Source organism: Penaeus vannamei, chromosome 5 (genome assembly GCF_042767895.1).
Source record: "Penaeus vannamei isolate JL-2024 chromosome 5, ASM4276789v1, whole genome shotgun sequence".
Lineage (NCBI taxonomy): Eukaryota > Metazoa > Arthropoda > Malacostraca > Decapoda > Penaeidae > Penaeus > Penaeus vannamei.
In genome coordinates, this window is record NC_091553.1 from 31,915,500 (window position 1) to 31,927,999 (window position 12,500).

A 12,500-nucleotide genomic window follows, 5' to 3' on the forward strand; every position below is an offset into this window, starting at 1 on the left:
GATAAATAAAAGTAAAAGCCAGCTCATTCACAATTATTATTTTCAAGCCAATAAAACGATACACAGTAAAAACCTCCACGAAAAAGAAATAGCAATCAAAATAAAACACAAACAAACAATACCTTAAAATTGAAGAATCTCTGCTATATCCATTAGAGTAAAAAGAAAAAAGTTCGTTAAAAACGTCGGCTTTCTGAAGGAAAGCCGAACGTATATCACAGAGCCAAAGAAAGTCGCAACTGATTTCTCAAGGGCGCTGACCCGACCCTTTATACCCATAAGGTCAGGCGCCAAGGTCAGTCCCCTCGAGTCTGCTCAACAAGACTCGTTATAGAGTCGTTAACATTTAATTTCATTATCTTTAAGATTGCTCATTTTCTTTAACTATAAAATCTGGAGGTAATCAATAAAACACAACATAAAATCATATTCATAAAAGAAACGAAAAAATAAAAACGCATACAGGAATTAAAACATAAAAGAAAAGTAAACTACGCCGACTAGCCAACAAGGCTTGGCGCCGAACATCCACTTGTTATCCTGTCGCCAGCTCCTCCGCGTAAATTCCAGCCAAACAAGCAGCTTCCTCTTCCTCAGTAACGATCGTAGTATCTCGTCCAGGGCGTCCACAATCGATCGTCAGCGCCTCCTGCAGGATCGCCTGCTGCGCCTGCTACGGCCTGGCGCCAGGGGTAGTTGGGGGTGTGGGGGTTTGGTGACGTCAGGTGTGTGCATACACGGGGGGGCGAGAGCGGCAAGTGGGAGCGGAGGTGTCAGCTCACTACAACCCCTCCCCCACCCAGGAGAGCGAAGTCCACGACGTCTCATCTGGCTGGCCCTCGAAGTCCAACTGCTCCTCCTGTCGAGTCCTTCCCACGTCCTCTGCTAGGTCGTTTCTGGGTCCACTCAGCAGGTCACAGGGGCATCTTGAAACGACGTGACGAAGCTCGTCCTGACCCTCCTTCCCGAAGGTGGCTGTGAAGTCCTCCCGACAGTCCAGGGCGGTGACCTCCTGCTCTCTCAGCATCGTCCCGTGGGTGAGATAGGGCTATCCAGAGTCCAGCAGGTCCTCATCTTCCTCCTCTGACGGGAAGTGTCCAAGGCGACTCAGCACATTTCTTAGGAACCAAAAGCTCATGGTGTACAGCTCAATGCACAGCCTCAGTGTCGTCTGCTAAGGCTTCATGGTCCAACAAGAGTCTTCTCGAACCACAGGGCATCACAGGCATGGGTCAGGGTGCTGTACATGGCTCACAATCTGACAAGAGAAAGAATCCCTTCCCAACCCCTTGAGTTGCGCTGGCTCATTTATAACGTTAAGAGTTCAAAATATATGACAATTATTGCAAGAAAACTGTATTGTTTATCAGTGTTTATTAAGATTGCTAGGCATACATAAGGGAGGATAACATGGCTTGTTACAGAAAGAATTCAAACTGGCAAAGACTGGCATAGGGACACATACCACAGAGATTAAGATTAAGGTAAACATAAAAGTACTTAAAACTATAAAAAGCAGGTAGGTAAAATCCAAAAAGAACTATAAACATGTACATGAAATCATTGAGGACTGACAAGGCAGGATGCAAGCAGCATCACTCCTGGCTCAGCCTCCTCATCCAACAATGGATCCACATAATCTGGACCATACTCATCATAAAGGTCAGGGTATGTGACTTCACCTAAGACCCGAAATGGTTTGATGTCATTTATATGACACTGTCTCTCTGTAAATGGGCGTAAGACATCTTTTAGCAAGAAAGTTACAGGACCGACTTTCTTTTTAATTCGTGCTGGACCTGCCCACCGTGGGTTAAGCAGCTTATCAGATCCATATTTCTGTACACGGTTCTTGTACAGTACAAGGTGCCCTTCCTCAAGAGGCTTTGCTGTTGCTGTCTGCTTATCATAATCTTTCTTCCATCTCTCTCTAGCTGTTCTTGTCGTCTCAAGTGCTACCTGACGAGCTATCTTCAGAGCTTTATGGAAGGACCTGGATGCATCAGATTTGTAAACCAGGTCATTGGTGAGACCTACAGGAAAGTGGCCATGATGGCCAGTCATCAGATATAAAGGTTGGTCTCCTGTACTCCGGTGGATTGCACTATTAAGCGCCAGTCTCACTTGCGGTATCAGCTGTTCCCACATACCCGGTGCTGTGTTAGCAAGGGAAGCTATAGCATCTTTAACAACCCGATTTGTCCGCTCTATCATCCCGTTTGCTTGAGGATGATAGGCTGTAGTTAGAGTGGTCTGTATCTGCAACAAACGGCAACATTCCTTGAACAGACGGTTGTTAAACTCAGATCCTCCGTCTGTTTGTATGAGACGAGGAGGACCAAATACAGAAATGAAATAATTGAACATGGCATCAGCCACTGATCCAGCATCTTTTGTTTTGAGAGGAATGATCTGGACATAGCGAGTCAAATGATCTACAATAGTCAGGCAGTATCTATAACCTGCTTGAGATATCCCCAATTCAATGAGGTCGGCACTTATTTTCTCTAGGGGCACTGATATGTCTGGTGCCTTTGCCAAAGGAGCTTTTCTAGGGCTACCCTTTCGTCGCTGGCATGCTTCACATGCGGCTACATACTCTTTAACATCCCGAAGCATGTTGGGAAAGTAAAACAGATCCTTTAGTTTCACAAAAGTCCTGTAAACTCCAGGATGAGCAGCTAAAGGTGATGAGTGTGCTAATGTTATAGCACTTCTGCGAAGTTGCCTTGGAACTACAAGCTGACTGACAATCCTGTCAGGCAATGTTCTTACATGATAAAGAACTCCGTTCTGAAGCTCAAACTCGTCTAGAGGGAGTGGAGACTTCCTCCGAGGAGTAGCCTTCTCTTCCAAGAAAGCCACAATGTCATGCCACATCGGATCTTTTAATTGCTCTGACCGCATTGTTTTGGGGTCAGGATTAGACATACTTAAGGAACTTATGTTGCGACTCAACATATCTGGTACATGATGGGATGTACCAGGTTTGTACAATATTCTGAAGGAATATCCTGAAAGCTCATAAGCCCATTTGGACATTCGTGGAGACTTTGTTGTCTTTGTAAACACAAAGCACAAAGGTCTGTGGTCAGTATATACCGTGAACTTGTGGCCAAAAACATATGGATCAAAAGCTCTTATACTCTCAACAACTGCGAGAGCTTCAGCATCAGTGGCAGAGTATCTAGTTTCAGGGCCTCGCAGCTTCCGGCTGAAATAAGCTATAGCATGCGGTGGGTTCTGACCTTGTCTTTGCATCAGACATCCCCCTATAGCGACTTGGGAAGCATCAGTGTGGATCTCAAATGGCAGATCAAAGTTGGGCTTCTGCAATACTGGTGCATTAATTAAGGCATCTTTGAGTGCTTGGAAAGCCTCTTGACATTCCTTAGTCCACTTAAATTTCTGCTCCTTCTTGATGAGCTGTGTTAATGGATAGGCCATCTTAGCATAATTGGGGACATGTTTGCGGAAAAATCCAGATGCTCCTAAAAATCTCCGCACACCTCTAACTGTCTTTGGAGGTGGCATCTCCGAGATGGCTCGAACTTTATCTGGATCTGGCAAAATCCCATCTGGGGTGATACGGAAACCCAGGAATCTAAAGTTCTGGACAACAAACTCACACTTGCTAGCATTGAGTTTGAAACCAGCACAGTCAAGTATGTCTAAGGTTTCTTTGAGATGGAGGAGGTGCTCTTCAAATGTCCTGCTGTAGATAACAATGTCATCCAAATATGCTAAAGTATGCTTACCCAAGACTGGACTAAGTACTGCGTTCATCGTTCTTTGAAAGGTAGTTGGAGCGGTGGAAAGCCCAAAAGGCATACGACGCCATTGGAAAAGGCGGTAGCCATCACTAAAGGCGGTCTTAGGCCTATCCTCAGGTGCCACTGGGATGCTCCAGTAGGCACTACGACTGTCAAGTAAGGAGAAAACTGCAGTGTCCCTCAGTTCGTCAACTAACTCGTCTATCCTTGGTAGGGGATAAGTATCTGCTATCGTTACTGAGTTGAGCTGCCTATAGTCAACACAGAATCGTACTGTGCCGTCCTTCTTAACAAGGACAACAGGAGAGAGCCAAGGTGATGTGCTGGGCTCGATGACACCTGCCTCAAGCATGGCATCACACTCCTGTCTGATCTGCTGCTTGACTACCTCAGGTAAACGCCATTGCCGTGTGCAAAGAGGCTTAGTTCCATGAGTAGGGATGTGATGCTGGATCCCTGGTACAGTACCAATCGTGAATTTGTCACCACTGAATAACCTTGGATAATTAGCTAGCAGAGAAAGAATATCCTGATGCTGTTTATCAGGTAAATGACTTAAATCTGGTCCAGCCTTAACCTCATCATCTGCTGCTGTCAGCATTGATACTTCAGGAGGGTCATCTAAGCTTATTTCAGGGAACACAATGAAATCATCATCATTATAGCCAAAATCCAACTGACCATAAGCAAAATCAAAGTCATCCTCCTCATCAAAGCTAAATTCAGGATCGGGTACATCTTTATCATCTGGTTTGGGTTCTGATGAATCTTCTGCCACCTCTTTCTCTTGAGTCTGTCCCACAAGACTAGGCTCTTGAGATAGGTGCTCAAACTCCATTACTGTGCAAAGTTGACCAGTTGCTACATGTGTGCCGTTCTGCAGGCATACTGGACGTGTTCCTCCATTAACCACCCACACGGAAGCTACTCCATCTTTGGGTTTAACCACAGTACGAGGAACAATTATTCTATCTGTAGCTGCTTCAATAATAACATCCTTGTTGTTAAAACTTTCAGGAACAGATACAAGGATGTATCGTCCACTACGAGAAGGGCATTGTATAGTCCTTCTGATAGCAAGCTTTTGGCTATATTCAGGTGGAACGAACTCTGTTATGCCAGAAATGCCTAGGGTACACCCATCAGTGTAAGTAACAGGGAGAGTCACTCCTCCAAGTCTCAGATATGATTTTCGAGAAACAGGATTATTTACCAACCTGTAGCAAAACCTCCGCAGAAAATCCATACCAATCAAGATTTCCCCTGGAAAGTCAACACCTTCCACCACACACACCCTGTGATGGCACTGCCGTGTCTTCCTACCATCTCCCAAGGAAATCTTTACATCCCACTCAGAGGTGGCTTCAAAGAGTCGACCTGACACTCCTCGAAGTCCACGAGCTTGGTGATAGATTCTCTTTGGGGTTATTGACTTTGTTCTTTCCATCTTTAAGAGTGTGACCTCAGACCCTGTGTCTATAAAAGCTGTCATAGGTATTCCATGAACACGTATCTTCACAAGAGGCCTTCCACAAGGTCCTTGTGCAGCAATGTCATCACTCGAGGTCACTGTCTGGACCGCAGCCTCGATCGATGGTGGTTTGCCTACTGGCATACTCATGTGGCCGTCGGAAGTGAACCCTGTTTTGGCTCCTCCGATATCCAGAGATGGCTGGAGCCTCTCCATTCTGGATGTTCTGAAAGGGACACTCTCTACGGAAATGTCCTTCTCGACGACACCCCCAGCAAACTAGAGCAGAGTGCTGATCTCTTCGACGGATCGGACGAGGTGGTATTCGTGAAACCTCTGAAATTTCACCTCTGCGAGGTGCTGCAGGGAGCTTAGGTGGCTCATCATCATTCCTAATGCCCACTCGAGCATTCCACAATCTTTGTGCAGTCTCAACTAGTGACTGCACAGAGTCACCTTCTTTCAAGGCAAGCAGTTCCCTCAACCAGCCAGGCAATCCTTGGAGGAAAACCCTCCGTATTAATTCTTCAGGGTTACCAACTGCTTCTCGGTGGTCCCGATAACCCTGGTAGACCATCCCCTCAAGGGTGGTATGGAAATCTAAAGGTGCCTGACCTGCCATCATGCGTACCTCGTACAAAAGAGTAAAAAAGTCAGAGGCAGAGCATGTCCCTCTGAACTTTTGTCGTATCTTTTGGCGAAACTCAGCCCACGTGTAAATTTCATCAAAAATTGGTGAGTTGATGATAACGTCTGCCTGCCCTCTGCAATGTGCCTTTGCAGCACGAATTAAAGCCTCATCAGTAGCAGGTTTTATGGTGTTTTCTATCTGCCTAAGCCATCCCTCCACCTCTTGATTTCTCCGAAGTGGCTGAGAGGCAGGGGCTTCGGCTCTAAACTTCGTGATACCATCACGATCAGAGAGTACAACATAGGTTGGTTGTGGGGCTGCACGTGGCTGAACAACAGGAGGTGTAAAGAGAGTACGAGGTGTCACCTGTGGTCTACTGGATGAAGGTCCAGCGTTTTCCTGCACAAAACGAGTCTGAGTCAAATGGGGAGTTATTGGAGTTAATGCTGGTGGAGAAGACTCCCTAACTGATGGTCTGGGCTCAGTTCTCTTAGGAATAGCTCCTGTTGAGGGTGACATATTAGCAGAAGTGAGTGCCTTGGCACCCTGTGGCTCCGGAGAACCAGTATTGACTGCGGCATTATTTGAATTTAATTTTAAACTCTCCAGCATTGCCTTCATCTCCTCACGATCTTTCTCCCTTTGTCTGTCAAGGCGTGCCATCTGAACCGTCAACTCTTTAAGCATCCCCCTCAATTCAGTGACTTCATCTACCAACGTTACTTCGTCATCAAGATCAGATACCTGTGACTTTCTTTTTCTTAGCTTCACCATGATTGAAGTCAAAGTAAACAACAACCAAAAGCGGTAAACAACACTTCACTTTCGATTAACACAAACACCACTTAAGCAAGAAAATTCAATATAAAACACACGAACATAAAAAGAATATATATAAAACACACAAAACAAAATAAATTTCTGAAAGCTAAAAGGTAAAAACTGGTAAATACTAAAACTCAAAATCACACGAAATACTTAAAAGAAAGCTAGATTATAAAATACGAAAACTAAATGTTTCGCAGTAATTACTTTAAGAATGAAAATTAATTAAAATATTACTCTAAACCAGTCTATATCACATTTAACTTTCAGGCAGTTTGGCGAAATCTCTTAAAACACCATAGACAAAATACACCATATCAACATCAAACACAAGATTGCGCGGCCAATAGGCTCTGCAAAATAAGACTTTTCAATCCCGACGCTGCCAACCATAAAAGTCCTGTAGGGGGAGGAGTCCCAGGACGGGCCGTAGGAGCGAGTGAGAGTGAATCTCGTGCTTCCTGTTTCGGCACAAATGAGTATATGAGGGTTCTAGTACTATGGGCAGGTTAGAAATAGTTATGTGGTAGCGTAAGGCATCTAACCTGACCGAAGGAAAAGCCTGAAGACTTGTGTTGCATAATGACAAACTCGTTAAGCGAGAATAAAAATAGATGAATAAAAGAGAAGAAACAGCAGAGATAAAAAATACGACTGAACACGACAGAAGCTTTCTAGTGTCGATAGTCAAGCTTAGACTGTTCATTAAAGATAAAACCAAGTATTAAGCAAGCCACCATTAATAATTAACACAAATGAACAATGCATCTTAAGACAATAAATCACTGAAATGTCTTCAAGATAATTCATAGCCTGAGGTTCAGAGAGTTCACCAAACAAATCATGTTTCATAAAATGAGAAAAGTAAGCACGAGAGTCATTTATAAGTTCAGTAATCAATAGTTATGTTAGGTAAATGTATTTAGCTGAAGTGATCACTGGTATGAATAAATAAAAGAAAGCACTGAAATTCCACAACAAAACTTCACTTCACTCTAAATTACTTTGCTTATTAGCGTGGTAAAAATGCAGCAAACCCACGCATTTCTCTTAGTGAATTTTACTAAAGTGTGTATTAAGAGTAAGCAATTATGTTCTCTCAAACTTCAATAAGAGATAAAACATGATAAATAAAAGTAAAAGCCAGCTCATTCACAATTATTATTTTCAAGCCAATAAAACGATACACAGTAAAAACCTCCACGAAAAAGAAATAGCAATCAAAATAAAACACAAACAAACAATACCTTAAAATTGAAGAATCTCTGCTATATCCATTAGAGTAAAAAGAAAAAAGTTCGTTAAAAACGTCGGCTTTCTGAAGGAAAGCCGAACGTATATCACAGAGCCAAAGAAAGTCGCAACTGATTTCTCAAGGGCGCTGACCCGACCCTTTATACCCATAAGGTCAGGCGCCAAGGTCAGTCCCCTCGAGTCTGCTCAACAAGACTCGTTATAGAGTCGTTAACATTTAATTTCATTATCTTTAAGATTGCTCATTTTCTTTAACTATAAAATCTGGAGGTAATCAATAAAACACAACATAAAATCATATTCATAAAAGAAACGAAAAAATAAAAACGCATACAGGAATTAAAACATAAAAGAAAAGTAAACTACGCCGACTAGCCAACAAGGCTTGGCGCCGAACATCCAGTTGTTATCCTGTCGCCAGCTCCTCCGCGTAAATTCCAGCCAAACAAGCAGCTTCCTCTTCCTCAGTAACGATCGTAGTATCTCGTCCAGGGCGTCCACAATCGATCGTCAGCGCCTCCTGCAGGATCGCCTGCTGCGCCTGCTACGGCCTGGCGCCAGGGGTAGTTGGGGGTGTGGGGGTTTGGTGACGTCAGGTGTGTGCATACACGGGGGGGCGAGAGCGGCAAGTGGGAGCGGAGGTGTCAGCTCACTACATAATGGATTGACGAGTGGATGGATGGATGGATTGGTGGATGTATGGATAGATGGATTAATGGATTGACGGGTGAGTGGATTGATGGGTGGATGTATGGATAGATGGATTAATGGATTGACGAGTGGATGGGTTGATGGATGGATGGATGGATTGGTGTGTGTATGGATGGATGGATTAATGGATTGACGAGTGGATGGATTGATGGGTGGATGGATGGATTGATGGGTGGATGGATGGATTGGTGGATGTATGGATAGATGGATTAATGGATTGACGAGTGGATGGATTGATGGGTGGATGGATGGATTGGTGGGTGTATGGATAGATCGATTAATGGATTGACGAGTGGATGGAATGATGGGTGGATGGATGGATTGATGGGTGTATGGATAGATGGATTAATGGATTGACGAGTGGATGGATTGGTGGGTGTATGGATAGATGGATTAATGGATTGACGAGTGGATGGATTGATGGGTGGATGGATGGATTGATGGGTGGAAGTATGGATAGATGGATTAATGGATTGAGGAGTGGATGGGTTGATGGGTGGATGGATGGATTGGTGGGTCTATGGATAGATGGATTAATGGATTGACGAGTGGATGGATTTATGGGTAGATGGATGGATTGATGGGTGGATGGATGGATTGATGGGTGGGTGGATGGATTGTTGGGTGTATGGATAGATGGATTAAGGGATTGACGAGTGGATGGATGGATGGATTGGTGGGTTTATGGATAGATGGATTAATGGATTGACGAGTGGATGGATGGATGGATTGGTGGGTGAAGGGTGGTTGGGAAGGTGGACGGATGGATGGATTGATGAATGGATTAATCTAATGATGTATAGTTTGATGGAATGATAATTGGATGGATTGATGGATGAATGGATGGATTGATGGAAAAATGGATTGATGGATAGATGGATTGATGGATAGATGGATGGATGGTAGGGTGGATTGATGTATGAAAGGACTAACATGTGGATGGGTTGATGGAAGGATAGATTAATGGATGGACGGTTGGATAGGCTGAGAGATTAATGGATTTATGGGTGGATGGATTGATGGTTGGAAGGGTTGATGGGTGAAAGGATGGATTCATGGATTAATGGACGTTTAGATGGATTGATGGATGAATGGATGGATTAATGGATTGATTGATTGATGGTTGGATAGATTGATAAATGAACGGATTGATGGATGGATGGGTTGATGGATGGATGGATTGTTGTATGGACTGATGGATGTACGGACGTTTATCTGTATGCACATAAAGAGTAAAAGTGTGTGTGTATATATGGTTGTGTACACGATTTTGCCTGCATGTGTGCTTACTGGGCGAGGCTAAGATCGATAAACAGTTTGATTCGGTACATATTCGGACATCATTCTTCATTTATAATCTATGTGTAAATCCACTTGCTCAATATAATAAACTCAGTATGAATATAGTGCAGCGATAAACATGGTAAATATATTCATTTTACAATAAATGAAGAATCAAATATGCGCGTTTTTTTAACAATTGCCCTAGCAGTGTGAAGGAGCACGTGCTTATGCTTTTAGTATGAACACTTAAATAAGTGTCGATAGTATAGGGCGTCATATTCACGGGGTTATAACAGAAAGCCACTTTGGTAAACCTCATTCACTAAGAGAACCTCGTATTATGCAAGCACTGGTAATTTTCCTACACGTTATACGATAGTAAGCCTATCAATTTCAACTTTCATATATCACTTAAGGCAAAGGGTTGGCTCAAGTTAAAGTAAAATAGGGTAAGATTATGATTTCCTTTATATTTCATTAACAAAATATCTGGTGGACAAAGACTTGCCAATTAAGACGTCGGGAGCAACTTGTAGCTCGTGAAAAGTTCGAAAAGTTACGATTTATTTCCATTTCCTTTTATGGTTGTTTTCATTTAAATTTTTGTTTGCACTTTAATAAGTATGTAAATAGATAAATGAATATATATACATATGTAAATATATATATATATATATATATATATATATATATATATATATATATATATATATATATATATATATATATATATATTTCGTTTTTTCGTTTTGTTCACTATATTTGTTCTCCATATATATTTTCTCTTGTTCTCTTGTTCTCGTGTGTTTACGTATTTTTGTAAGTTCTGATTCTATTTTAATTATGTTTTTAAGAACCATTTTATCTTTAGCTTTATTGTTTTGTCTAATTGCCTCTTTTTGGTTCATTATTACAGCATTGATAATGGAAAGTTGATTGATCTCCGAAACGTTTGCAAATAAACATGAAATCATTTATGATTATGTTAGTCTATCTCTTCTTGACTGTTTAACGCCTGAGTGGCAAACCCATAACAACATATACATATATATACATATATATATATATATATATATATATATATATATATATATATATAGAGAGAGAGAGAGAGAGAGAGAGAGAGAGAGAGACAGAGAGAGAGAGAGAGAGAGAGAGAAAGATAGATGTGCATATATATATATATATATATATATATATATATATATATATATATATATATATATATATATATAAATATATATATAGATATATATATAGATATATACAGATATATAGATATAGATATAGATATAGATATGTAGATATAGATATATAGATATATAGATATATTTATATATATATTTATGTATATATATGTATATATATATATATATATATATATATATATATATATATATATATTATATATATATATATATATATATATATATATATATATATATATATATATTTATATATATATATATACATGATATATAAAAAAATACATATCTCTGCTTACCTATTTCTCTATCTATCTTTCTATCTATCTATCTATATATTTGAATATAAATATAGATATATATAGTTATTTATTCACATGTATATATATATATATATATATATATATATATATATATATATATATATATATATATATATATATATATATATGTGTGTGTGTGGGTGAGTGTGAATACAGATTTCAAATATGTATAGTTACATATTTTAGTGAAAGACAAAAAAAAAAAAGAGAAAAAAAAAGAAAAAAAAAAAGAACTGCCATAGACGACTATATACCATTCGAAGCTTACGAGGCTGGCAGACGTGCGCCGGGGAGGGAATGCCAGCCATCTGCCGCACTTTACAGCCCAGCGTTCCTTCGTCCCCGCGATGATAGCTCTAGCGACACCATAAAGTACCGATGCCGTCACACACAAGTCGCTCAGCGTGGGACGACGAACGCAATATCCCCAACTGCATGTTTGGCGAGGGAATGTTATGTTTCTTTGCGTATATTTCTATTCCAGTACATTACCACTGTCGTATTGGGAAGTCTTAGAACAAATATATATTCCGTGGTCGCATTTATTATCATGAGATGATGCAAGCAACTCCTAATTAATTTTACCACACGAAAAAAAGAAAAAAAAAGTGTTTTTCCTGACGTTTCACAATCGACAAGAGAATGAACCACACTCCATCGTCTTAATTTGCAGAGCTGCGAGCCGACAAGAGGAAGGAAGAAATAAGAGGAGAAGAAGATGTAAGAAAAAAGAAGCCCGCCCGAAATTCGCAACAATCTGCACACTAAAACTCCAGTTATGTATTCTATTGCATTAAGGGGAACTGTTTGCCACCGCTGTTTTGCACCTCGTACCGAAAACTTTTCTGCATAGGAGGTCTTAGCAAAGCCTAGTATTCATACCCGGGAGATTATGGTCTTGGAATTTGTTGATTCAACGAAGAACCTTAATACATAGCGATATATCACGAGACTTTTCCGAGTGTGCGCTGTTTACCTGCGTTATTTGCTAGCTATCTTTATGCTCGTGAGAATGTTGTTCCC